Consider the following 13,644-nt stretch of genomic DNA (forward strand, 5'->3'; position numbering starts at 1 on the left):
AGCTTATTTTAAGTTGCCATTTTCTCAAAACATTTTCTTGTCCCATTGGCCAATTTTGAAATGAGTCAAACTGTCTTGCCTCATTGGCAATATTTTTCATATTTCTTATTATAATATAAATAAGATTTTAAGTGTAAATATAAGACTAGTTCAGATGGACTGGTTTTTGCAGTGTTAAAAGCAACAGATATCACCAATTGTCTGGATCACAGGAGTCTGTCACCACTGTGCTCTTCGAGCTGGTCTTTCCAAAACCGTGATAATCTGGGGCGCAAGTACAGAGAAGGGAGAAATTCACACCCACGGGCCCCTCGATCCAAGCTACTCCAGCGAACGCCTTTCCAGAACAGCCTCTCACTGGGGCACCGATGCTGTAGTAACTTATTTTTACTGTGCGTGTATTATTTTCATTCGGCTCGGCCTATTTGTGAGCACATCCAAACCTCTCTGTTGGCTTGCGTCATAACGTTGCCCTTTCCTTCAGCTCTCTCTCCTGGCGTCTGCCACCATCTTGGCTCCTCTCCGGTCCGTTGGTGCCTCAGCAGAGAAGGAGCCAGGCATTGCACCACTCACCTGGTTTATATTTAAACTCTTGTTTTCGTATGATGTCACTGAGCCATCGTCAGCATTCTGAAGGGCGAGAGGGGTCCTGTTCCAAGGGTAGCCGACGTGAGGGATGGGGAGGGAAGTCCGGGCGGACAGGACGTTTTGATCTGTCCTCTGCACCACCTCGTGCTATGTAGCTTTTGGGAAAGGGCAGAGAACGTTATTGTTGCTTTCATGCACTGAATTTATTTATACCCCTGATATTCTTGTGCAATCGATTTCCCAGGAAGAATTGTGAAATGTTTTTGTAGATGTAAACAAAAGTCAAGCTTTCAAATATGCAACCTTTTTCATTGATTACATGAAAGATGTAATCAATACAAAAATGCATAACTGACCATGAAGCAGTATGCAGATACCCATGGTTTTGGGAGTAAGCAAAGAGGTTTTGTCGTGTGGTCTCCAGATGAGGAACAAGAAGCCGGTTTCTCCATAATGATTTCTGTTATTAACACAAAGTCAGCTGACAGTGATTTAGGAAAGATCAGGAGGTGCAGTCACATGGGAATGGTATTAGTGTGTGATGTTGTCTGTTTGGAGCAGGACTGTATTAGTATTAACATGAGCTTAAAACATTGAAGCAGGTCACCACCTAGTGGTATCAGAGAAGCAAAGCATCTCTTTATCGCTGCTGCTATTCCAGTCCCCTGGTGACCAGGACTAAACTGAAATAATAATAACAAATACAGAAATCTATTTATTGTGGATAAACATATAAGAAAGAATTATACATTTATAATTGTACAAGGATACATACACTCAGCGAGCACTTTATTAGGTATTTATTAGGTTTGTTTTTTAGACTTATTAGTCTTCTGCTGCTGTAGCCTATCCACTTAAGAGGTTTGATTTGCTGTGTGTTCAGAGATGCTCTTCTGCATATCACTGTTGTAATGTGTTGTTATTTGCGTTACTGTCACCTTCCTGTCTGCTTTGACCAGTCTAGCCCTTCTCCTCTGACCTCTTTCATTAACAAGGTGTTCAGACATTTGATCTGAAAAACAACCTCTTGACCATGTCTGCATGCCTTTTGCATTTAGTTACTGCCAAATGATTGGCTGATTAAATATTTGCAGTAATAAGCTGGTGTACACATTTACCTAATAAAGTGGCCACTGAGTATAAATATGCGCGGTTGGGTTGAGTCCTTTTAGTTTTTAGTTTGGTTTCGTACATCTAATCTTAATGCCAAAACCTCAGATTCTAATTAGCAGCATATTCATTTTCCTGAAACTGTTCTGCAAGACAGCTGCATGCGTCAGCGAATGCCGCTCAGTCTCAAACAATTGACAGGCAGTGGGAGGACTGTTATTCTGTGGGTACTGCAGATGTTTTCATCACTGGAGCATGCCTGTCCTTCTTGGAAGAGGAGGCGGCAGTGTTTTTGTGTTCCCAAAACTCAAACTGGATCCTGGGCTCCGCTCCAGGACCCTCCCGGCGCGGTGACCCAGGGGCAATAAAGGCAAACTCCCGCTGACGACTTCGGCTGCTCTTTCTGTTCTGACATTCTTCTAAGAGGTGCTGATCGTGTATTTGGCTGTTTTATCTATTGTTTTTGAGATTGTGACACACTGTATTATTTCTCTTTGTTTTTGTTGTATTCCTGAAATGACCCTGTTTGCCCCTGAAGATGGTGTCCCGTCAAGTTTTTGCCTAGAGTGCCTTGTGTGGATCTCCCACAGAGATGCTTCTTGGGGTCTCCTCAATCCAGACAAACAGAAACACCTTGTTTCATTAGCCAGGGGGTTTTGGGGTCCCGACCCCTCTGGTTCAAAACATTGACTGCATTAAGCAAGAATGCTTGCCTGGAATCCGAGTTCTCTGAAGAGATTTGGAATGGCCAGTGTGATAATTGTAAAAACAATAAGCTTGTTGGACAGTCTTCGGTTTTCCTCAGCCATTAATGCAATACAGGGATTTTCATTAATGGCTCAATGCTAAAGGCAGGCACACAACGTAGAAAGAGTATAAAAACTGCTCGCAGAAGTTTATCCCTTGTGTGTTGACGCTTGCATCTTTGAGGTAAAGTCCAGTGGTTGAGGAGTTTGAAACGGCCTGCATTCTTCATAGCCTTACTGTTTCCACCCCTCACTTCCCAGGCTCTCCGATTCAGACCAGAGTTTTAAAATTGTCCCTGTAGGTTCTACACTATAAATGCCTTTATAATTTGGAATGTTGGACTCGCACACGGTACATTCCTTCATTGTATTGTTTACATATTTGACCAGCTGCAAATTCCTGGCATGCCATTCAGACCGCAAATGAATGTGAATGATATCGGTATTCATTGTGATTGTGTGCTTTTTGGTTAAGCTTGGGCCCCCCTTAATGGGGGGAAAAGACGGAGAGCTTTTTCCAAGCTTAAACTGTTATCCTGGTTCCAGATGTCAATCAAGCCAAGCTTGGAAAGGATAAGAACAGTTTACCGGTTATGCTGCGGCTGCAGCTCAACAAATTATTATCTGTGCTGTCACCCAGGGAGGGAGGGTGACATTCGGCAGCATAACCCTTGTGTTGGTGCACGCCAGCAACCTGCCTGTGCCAACTGTGGACTCAGCTGGTGCAGTAGCTCCAGCAGCAAGCCTGCCCCTGACCCACAGAGCAGAGATCATCAAATCACGGTCCTCGAGGGCAGGTCAGGCTGGTCAGGTACTCCTCTCCCCCTTCTCAAACCTGTTTCAAACACCTGAATCAGGTACTCCTCTGCCCCCTCTCAAACCAGTTTTAATCCACTCTTGCTGCTGCACCTGCAGGATTACTGAGGACCCGCGGCCTCACATGCGGTCAAATTGAGCGTCACTAATGGGTTTACCGCCGGGATGGAGGGATGAAGCCGGGTTGTGTTGGGACAGAATTACAGACTTGCCTGTTTTTCAGTCAGGTTTTTATTCTTGTGTTGTCCTTCCTCGGTCGCCCTGGTAGTGGGCGGAGTTGAAGGAGTGTTCCCACGGTGATCACCAAGGCCATAGCCTGCCCAATTCTTAAGCTTGAGCAATGGTCTCATGGGAAGTGAAACTGCCTCTTAGATACAACAAAGCTCCAGTGGGCACACAGATGGGGCACAGTTCATAAGAAACAAGTCCGCACAAGGTACTTCTGGAATGTGTGGGCACACACACATACAGTATATGTACACTGTAATCGGGTATGCCCACATACCTCTACAGTAAAGGTATGATTACTTCATATCCAGGTGGGCCTGTCTACTCTGCTGCTCAGGCGAAGGTAACCAGGGGCACCCACCTAGGTCCATACATTTGGCTAGAGTTGTAATCCAGGTCTGGGCTGAGTGTGTTTTGGGGTGTGTTCCCCCACAGAACTGCCATTTCCAGCTGACATATTACAGTGGGCAGGGGCAAACTGTTCCAGCTTTTAACTGTGCCTTGGTCACAGGCATCTGCTCAATGTACGAAAGAGGCTCAGGTGCTGAGCTGTTTGCCAAGACGTGTACAGTTCACATGACTATGAACGAGAACAGAAGCAGGTCTGCCAAGTGCACTTCCTGCTGCTACTGGGAACCCAGGCGAGGTGCTGTCAGAACCATCCCCCACCACCTAGAGATGCTGAGCTGATGGAGGTCACACCAAACATTTCTTCCTTGTCCTCAAGGCAGCAATTTCACCAAGGTTTATTAAAATCAGACATCTCCCATTTTCAGTTTTCCTGTTCACAGACGAACAGACTAACACAAAGAACAATCACATTACTTCTGCTCTCCCTTCCAGTGTAAGTTTTGTACCAGCGGTTACATGATATCTGATGGTGGTAACCTTGCAACACCATTTTGGAGCAGCATATACAGCATATACAGTACTGTGCAGAAGTCTTAGGCACCGTAGACTTTATTATATATATATATATATATATATATATATATATATGTGCTTATTTTTGTGTGTGTGTTAGTATAAAAGAACACATTTGAGATTTCCAAATATTCATTTTCCAAAAGATTTCATTTTACAGAGACATTTTTGTATTTCATTTTAAAAAGTAACATATTACTGTAAGCAATTGACTACTTTTCACATAAAAACTTGATCACGGCTGTCTGAGATCAGAAGCAAGGTGCCATCCAAATTCTGCAGAAGAAAGTTCTCCAACATGCTTGGAACAACCTCCCTGCTGATTGTCTTATAGAACTGCAGGACAGCGTTGGAGAACATCTCAGAGAAGTGATGCAGTTTTAACGCCGAAGGGTGGTCACAAAAAATATTGATTTGATTCAGTTTTTAACTATTCTGCCAAATTACTAAAAGGTAATGTAAAATGCATAGTACGTTTATTTAGGACCTTTCATTGAATTATTTATCTTATCTGTACAGAATGTTATACAGGTGCCTAAGACTTTTGCACAGTACTGTATGTATGTTGGCTGCTGCAGTAATGGTGCTGATCCGTCCTTCACACTTTTTCGTCTTCCTGCGACTTGTCAGTTCAGTCTGGCTGAAGCAACCCTCACCCCCCTGACCCCACCCCACCGGCCCCTCCTCCACCTCTCCTGTCCTGTCTCCCAGCTCATCTCTTTCCTCTCAATTGATTTCATGGTCTATCACTAACTGCGCTCTCGCTGTCAGAAGCAGAACATCGCTCAGTTTGAAAACTCTGTTAAGACTGTGGAAAGGGCTCTGAGCCCCCCCCCCCCCCCCCCCCCACCATCCATTTTCTCTTTCACACAGTCATGGGTAAGTATAAATAATATTTGCAAATATTTGTTTTTGAATACATGTAGTAACACATGTGTTTCTGTGTTGCGCTAGGGGTTTCAGAAGCTCTCTGACATTTGCAGACTTTTTTTAAACTTACTTTAACTTTGATATTGAGGTGACAAGCTCAGGGTTATCTACAATTTCTATACTGTATTGTCAGAGCCGAATAACTTGCCATTTACAAAGACCCAATTTCTCCTAGGAATCCAGCTCAGTCACCCCGCAGCTTTCAATTGTGAACCCTCTGGCATTTAGTCTGAATGTTTACAGGTATTGAGATATTTTTCTCTGAGCTGGCAAAAAAAAAATGTATTAAACCTTTTCCAATGCCCTTGAGTACAAATACCCTCCTTTGACACGTTTCTACACACCACATCTGACAGCACCACTATTCCTCCCAAGATGTACTTGACCTTTGACCCACACAGATGTAACCCCGGCAGGCATTGTGCTTCAGTGGCTGTGTGTGAACAGGCCACCAAAAGCTTTACCTTCCATCTTTTCTTATCAAGTGGCTGCAAATCAGTACCCTTGACTGAATGCTGCTGCACCCACGACCCTGTCCTTTATGTGGGAGATTACATGGGAGCACAAGGCTCAGTTAGCCTTGAAAGGACTTGGGCAGCTAGCAGGGCCCAAGCCAGGCAAGGCAGGGCAGGGAAGAGAAGGGAGGGCCAACAGGCTGACTGGAACTCAGAAAGAGATGACTGCACTGCAAAAAATGTCTGTCTTAACGAGTGTTTCACGCTTTTGTCATGAGACTGACTTTTCTCAGGTAGAACACATTGTAAAACACAGCTTCTTCTAAGTTACTGTTTGCTTGACAAGACAAGTTTCATACCCCATTTGCAAATCTTGAAATGAGTCCTAGATCCTCAAAAAACCAACCGGCTGAAGAGGAAGTGTAAGAATGCCTGAACACAATGAAGGAAGCAACAGCTATCTGAATTTATCCGAATCCACCCAATTTTTACTGTCGTCGCAACCATAAAACAAAAAACATGATGAAACTCGAACTTTATTGTAACTTCACTAAGAAACAAGAGAAGATTAGGAAGCACTGGCAACAAAATACAAACGAATGACTGGCAGACCAAATTGGCTGGGTTTGTTTACCGTCGTTGCAGTAAATTTCAAAAGAGCACATTTGATTGTGTTGAGAGTGGGAGTATCACAGGACGGAATGGTTACCGCATTGCACCAGTGTAAACCTTCATGAATCATTGCCAAATTGAATTAAAGTGTAATCCAAATATTTGGTGATCTGGGCTGCAGACCGAGGTTGTTGAGGGAAGGGTCGCCTGTCAATCATCCGCACTGGTATGTGTCCTGCCCCCACCCCACGGTGCTCGCCACTCCGTTACCATGGCAGCGCTGATCCAGCCAGGGAGGGGTCTGTGCGTGGCACAGCAGTTGGTGTGGTATGAGGCGGAGAAGGGACTGTGATTTTGGGCTGAGGTACTTTGGGGGTGGGGGGTATCTCCCCTTCCCGATGCCTTCCGCTGAGCCCTTAATGCAACCCTGACGCCTCACTGGCGCAAGGACCGCAGCACATCTGGACCCAATTACTGAGGAGAGCCCGGGACATACCTTCTCCCCCCCCCACCCGCCTGCCCCCACCCTACTCCCCCTCCCCCACCTCCCCAATCTGCTCCGCAGTGTCCGGCAAGTTCAGGGCTTCTCTCTCCATTTCTCCTTCTCCCTCTGTTTCTGTTCCTTTTCCTTTCCTGTTACCCTCTCATCTCAATGCCTTCTCTCGGCATTAATTTCACCCACTCCTTCCCTCTCTCTTTCTTTCTCCCCCCCTCCCTCCTTCACTCTTTCTCCCTCCCTCTGATTCACCCCAGCCTGATTCTTCCTCCGCAGAGAAGTTAAAAACAAATTGCAAACTCCGTGCCGTAATTTTACAAGCCTCCGTGAGTTAATGGGGCATCTTGTTTTATGCATACAAGATCTGTGCTGCAGTTTTTTTCCCCCAAAAAATATGAAACTGGAGTCTGCCTGGAGGCCTTAGGGAGTGGGGCAAGGAGTACTGGGGGAAGGGCGGGTGGGTTGGGGTAATATTTAATACCTCCTTCAAGTGCTGTTATGTTAGAGCTCTCTCCTTGCTCACTTCATTAAACTCTTGTTATGGGGGTGGGGGTGGGGTGGGGGGGGGGTTATGTGGTCTAAGCTTGACCCACACAAAGAGTGCTCTCTCCCTCCCACTCCCCTCCCCCCTCGACCTGCACTTCAATTAATGTATCGAGTTTCCCCTCTGACAGAGTGCCAGTATGAAATGTAGACCTGTGAAAAAAACACACTTAGCACCAAATCAACTTTTATGACAGTGACTTATATGCAGTGTTTTTTTCTGTTTTTATTTATAGTGCTGCTTGTTTAAATTTGCAGCGAGGAAAGAACTCTGGAGACCTATAATCTTGTGTGTGTGTGTGTGTGTGTGTGTGTGTGCACTTGTACATACACTCACTGAGCACTTTATTAGCAACACCTGTACACCTACGTATTCATGTGATTATCTAATCAGCCAATCCTGTGGCAGCAGTGCAATGCATGAAAGCATGCAGATATATCATGCGGAGCTTCCGTTAATGTTCACATCAACCATCAAAATGTGATCTATGTGATTTTTACTGTGGCATGATCGTTGCTGCCAGACGGGCTGGATTGAGTATTTCTGTAACTGCTGGTCTCCTGGGATTTTCACACACAGCTCTAGAGTTTACATTGTAAAACATCCAGTGAGCAGCAGTTCTGCGGGCAAAAACACGTCGTAATGAGAGAGGTCAGAGGAAAAGGGCTAGACTGGTCAAAGCTGACAGGAAGTAACCACACATTACAACAGTGGTATACAGAAGAGCATCTCTGAATACACAATGTGTCAAACTTCTAAGTAGATAGGCTACAGCAGCAGAAAACTTAATAAGTCTAAAAAATGAGTCTAATAAATACCTAATAAAGTGTTCACTGAGTGTATGTGTGCATGGTAATGTGCATGGTTTTGGATATGTTCGTGTCCAGCCATCTTCTCCATATGACTGCTTACTCTAACCAACCTTCAGAAGCAGACCCCCAGTAGAGATTGATTAGCGTGACGTGACCAGTAATCCAATACTTAGCTCAAATATCTTGAACAGAACAAACCACAGAGGCCTGAATCCAGTGTTGGTGTCTCATGCTCATAGGGTCAATCAGTGGGATGACTGCTCACACACACACTCCCACACTGGGTGTACCTGCTTCCCAGTTCTGCACAAATCCAGAGGGTTCATTAGCTGTAGCCCCTGGATGGCGTCCAGGAGAAAGCTCTGGCCCAATCTGCCTGTAATACGAAAAGGAAACTGAAACGTTTGTGAGGCAATAAGTCACCAACACCCAGAGAGCTGTAAAGGCAGCCATGGTGCAGAAAGAGTTATTCCTGTAAAGGTGCATTATGGGGCACAGAACTCCCTCCGTAGACCCACCGTGTGGTGCAGAAGTGTGGTTTCGGAGCCATTAACCAGGTGTTTATGTGCAGCACTTTCACTGACTGGCCTCGGTCCGGATACCTGATACCTGCTCCGTGGTGTTACCATGGAGACGGTGCCAGGGGCAAACCTCATCCGTTCAGCTAACTGAGACTGCAGTAGTATTTCAGAGAGCAGATTTAGTAGGGAAGTTAAAAGGATGTTCCAACTACCTGTCCATCACAGTGTATTACTATAACTGCCTGTTCCCCACCATTTCACTCTTTGTCTTGTGTGAGAGCCAGCTTCCACTGGATTCCTTTGCATACTGTATCTCCGTATAATTGTCCTTTCCCCCTCTATAGCCCCAGAACTCCCACTTAGGTCTGCTGCAGCCCCCTCCCCATCCCCCAAGGTTCATACAGACTCAGTGAGCACTTTATTAGGTAGACCAGTACACCAGCTTGTTAATGCAAATATTTAATCAGCCAATCACGTGACAGCAACTAAATGCATAAAAGCATGCTGATATGGTCAAGGGGTTCAGCTGTCTTTCAGATCAAATGGGGAAGAAACGTGACTTTGACCGTGGAATGATTTTTGGTGTCAGACAGGGTGGTTTGAGCATCTCAGTTTGATCTCCTCGGATTTTCACATACAGCAGTCTCTAGAGTTTGCAAAGAATGATGCAAAAAATCCAGTGAGCAGCAGTTCTGCAGACAGAAACGCCTTGTTAATGAGAGACATCGGAGGAGAAGGGCCAGACTGGTCAAAGCTAACAGGAAGGCGACAGTAATGCAATTAACCACACATTGTGGTATGCGAGCATCTCTGCACACACAATGCATCAAACCTCTAAGTGGATAGGCTACAGCAGCACTTAATACAGCAGACTTAATACGTCTAAAAAAGTAATAAATACCTAATAAGGGGCTCACTGAGTGTATATGTGTGTCTGCGCACTTGTGTGTGTATGTGTGTATGTGTGTGTGTTCCTGTGTGTGCCCTGAGTGTGTGTGTGTGTGTGTGTGTGTGTGAAATTATGGGAGAATATCTGCGTACACCAGTGTGAGTCTGAGGCCATTACTCAGGATCGGGGAATGACAGCAGCTGCAGGGAGGGGGAGAGGAGAGAGAATAAGAGCAAGGAGGACAGTTGTGAAAACAGAGAAGCCAAACAAATTATCTTACAAGATCGTAAAAATGGCAGCCGGAGCACCGGCTAAATTGCTTCCCCAAAAAAAGGGTAGGGGTAATCCTAAAGAAAACAACTCTGCAAGACGAGGAAGAAGGGGGGGAGGAATCGGAGGTAAAAAAGCAAACAGACGGATGATTGGCAGGGCCGCGCCTCAGCCCCCGACCCCAGGCCCACTTCTCTGGGGATTAGAGCGGAGGAATTACAGAGGGGTGTGCCGGGGTTAACCCCACACCTCACCCACCGCTGCGCTCCGAGCAGAGAGGGGCTGTCACCGCGCCACCGAGCCTGGGGAAAGGTGAGCAGCCTGGCTCTCAGAGCCCAGCAGCCAGCCAGTGCCCTGAACCTGCAGGGCCTCCCACTCTCAGAGAGTGCCTCAATAAACTGTCTTTCATTGTGTGTGTGTGTGTGTGTGTGTGTAAGAGAGAGAGAGAGTGTGTGTGTGTGTGTGTGTGTGTAAGAGAGAGAGAGAGAGTATGTGTGTGTGTGTGTGTGTGTGAGAGAGAGAGTGAGAGCGAGTGTGTGTGTTTGTGTGTGTACGAGAGAGAGAGTGTGTGTGTGTGTGTCTGTGTGTAAGAGGGAGAGAGTGTGTTTGTATATGTGTGTGTGAGAGAGAGAGAGAGAGAGAGAGAGAGAGAGAGAGAGAGTGTGCGTGTCAGTGTGTAAGAGGGAGAGAGAGAGAGAGTGTGTGTGTCTGTGTGTTTGTGTGTGTCTGTGTGTAAGAGAGAGTGAGTGTGTGTGTGTGGCTGTGTGTGTAAGAGAGAGCGAGTTTGTGTGGGTGTGAGAGCTACTTGCACTATACAGAAATATGTGGCTATTCATATTGAGTAAGCATGTTTAATTTGAGCAAATTACAAACAGGTTGGAGAGAGGTGTAAAATAGGTTTTCTGGGAACTGTAAAAAAAAGTGAATGAATTACATTTTCAACTGACTAAGGGGGTCTTTCAGTGACAAGTGTCTCAGGGAACTCAAGTGTGGCTTGATCTGTGCCAAGTTTAAGTTAATGAATGTGAGTGAGACTTCCTAGACGTTAATGTGCAGACCCATGTGTGAAGGCGACGGCGAGATGGCTGAGGACTGATCAGTGGTGTCACTCTGCCCTCTGCTGAGAAAATGTGGAATTACACATTTACACATATTAGCATTTCATTAACGCTATCGCCACTGCGTAGGACTCTAATTTACATATTTTAAATCCAGGCTTTAAACAACATCATAGCTGACTCATCTTAGAGTTCATTATTTAAATCAAAAGGTTGAAATGATGTATTTATCTGTTTGCAGCTATAAGAGCAGATGGTATTTCTGGGCTAAGAAGCAGACAGCCAACATTTTGAGCCAGTTTCGCAACACAGATTAAGACTAAATGTAATTTTGAATGGAGATTCTGCATACAAAACTTAGTTTAGTTTGTGTCCATGAAACTGGCCCACAGAGCCCTCAGGACAGGAAATGACAAGAATCCTGGACAGAGCAACAGAGAGGTCAAGGTGCAGTCTATGCAAGGAGACTGTGCTGTTTTATGGAGGACAGGACAGGCATTTTTATACAAGACAGGCCCTGGTCCTGGGATGTGTAAGGACCGTGTTAAGAGCTTTGAAAGTTACGGCTTTCTTTCTTCTCGGGATTATAACTCTTCATCCGAAGCAGCTGGGAAAGAGATGGGGTGCTGAAATTTGGGGAAAGGGGTGAGAGGTCAGGGCTAACACCAATCGCGGCGAGCCTTTGATCCTGACACGTTACAGATTGACTGCGCTGCTCCACGCTCGCTGGGGCGGGGAGTGTGTGGCCGAGAGAGGGACGACGTGAAAAGATAAAATCAAAGACAGAGATGTGAGGGAAGAGAAGATAGAGAAGAGAGGGCGAGGGTTTACAGAAGCAGGGCAGCCGAAAGGGCTCTCCGGGGCAGCCGTTTGTACATTTGTGTGATTTACAGGGCCTCCGAGACTATCTTTCCCGAGAAAACTCCACTACACGGTCTGTTTGAAAGGTGAAAGAAGCACTTAGCGTAAATCAAGTCCCCAGCTCCAGCAGCCTCTGAGTCTATCAGCTCTCCCATCTCCCAGTTGTCCCCCTCCCTGGTGGAGAGCGGAGTAGCCCCACGTGGCTGTGCTCCTGCAGTGAGACAGCAGGATCCTGCGGAGTTCGGGATTAACACTCACAGAAGTGGTAAAACAGTTTCTGAGCGAAGATCAACAGAGCCTCAGAAGTTAGACTTGCGTATATATCTGTTTCAGTGTTGGCCAAAAATGTTACATGGTTTCCACGGTCACCCAATTTTTTCAGTTACTTTTCAGACAGGTTTGCTTCAGGCTGTTTTCATAGTTAAGACATACCTGTGTCACTTAGATCATCTTGCTTAGCGTACCTTTTCAAAAGAGCAACTTTTACTTTAACACTCATTTATACTGTAGCACCAACTCACATTTTATGGATGTACCTTCACATGTCTCTGTGGATATTTAGATATGCTAAAAGAGTACTCCCAAAAATCATTGTCAATTAGAATAATCTAAATGGCTATTTCATTTCTACCAAGCACTGAATAAATAATATATGCACATAAGATTGCTATGGTTTAGAACTCTTATTACATAACTGGAGATGTTAATTTGTCAAATTCATATTGAATTGGAAGTGGAAGCTACCATTGTCAGATTTATCAAATAGGCCTTAGTCCTCATCCTTGTTGTTATTTTAGCCCTTGAAACTGTACTTCCCTCTCGGGTCTTTCAGTGCACTTGTTCCTGGTGGTGGGTATGCACTTTGCAGTACGTCGCTCTGGATAAGAGCACCTGCCAAATGTCAATAGTGTAATGTAATGTAGTGGAAGCATGATGTGCCTTTGATCCAAGATTATTTTCTCAGTGAAGAGATTTGATAGATTCTGTAATAGTTGTTTGATGCTGAAACTGGGCTAATTCCCTTAACCTATACCTCAATGGCCAGGCTATGTCTCTCAGCACCTTCATAATGCCCACTCATTTGTAAGACCAATGCTTCTGCTATTCTATTCAACTAATGTATCTGATGACCACACCACTGTAACTGTTGACCCATTCAACTAATGAAGCCAACTATCTTACTACCCCATGGTGACCCTATTCAGCTAATGAAGCTGGCAGCCATACCATTGTAACCACTACCCTATTCAGGTAATTAAGCTGATGACCACTGTGACCACTATGACATTTAGGTAATGAAGCTAATGATCATACCACAGTGACCACCACCCTATTCAACGGATCACATAATTACCCAGTCCCAGTCCCAGCCATGCAAATACTGGAAAGTGGACATAGCAAGCCATGTGGGGCCAAGACAATCACAGTGGGTGTACAGTACTACCACAAAAGGGAACCAGAAAGGGTAAGGAGGATGGGTGCAGTCAGAAGTGATGTTGACTTTCATTTAAGGGAACATACAGTATGCCGGATAAAATTACTCTGATTATGAGCTAGAGGTATGCACTCCACATTAATACCAAAATGAACAATGTAGAGGGCCAATTACGTATAAACCCCAAATGGTGTGTTCATGTTCAAGTTACAGATGTAACGTAAACGGGCGTATGACGGCTATATAGACCACAGGTGACAAGATCCAAACCGAAAAGGACGCACATGCAAATTATTATATAACCTAGACAGCAGGAGGCGCTGTTTCCCTTCTTTGCAAAGAGGATGAC

Source organism: Conger conger, chromosome 1 (assembly GCF_963514075.1).
Source record: "Conger conger chromosome 1, fConCon1.1, whole genome shotgun sequence".
NCBI lineage: Eukaryota > Metazoa > Chordata > Actinopteri > Anguilliformes > Congridae > Conger > Conger conger.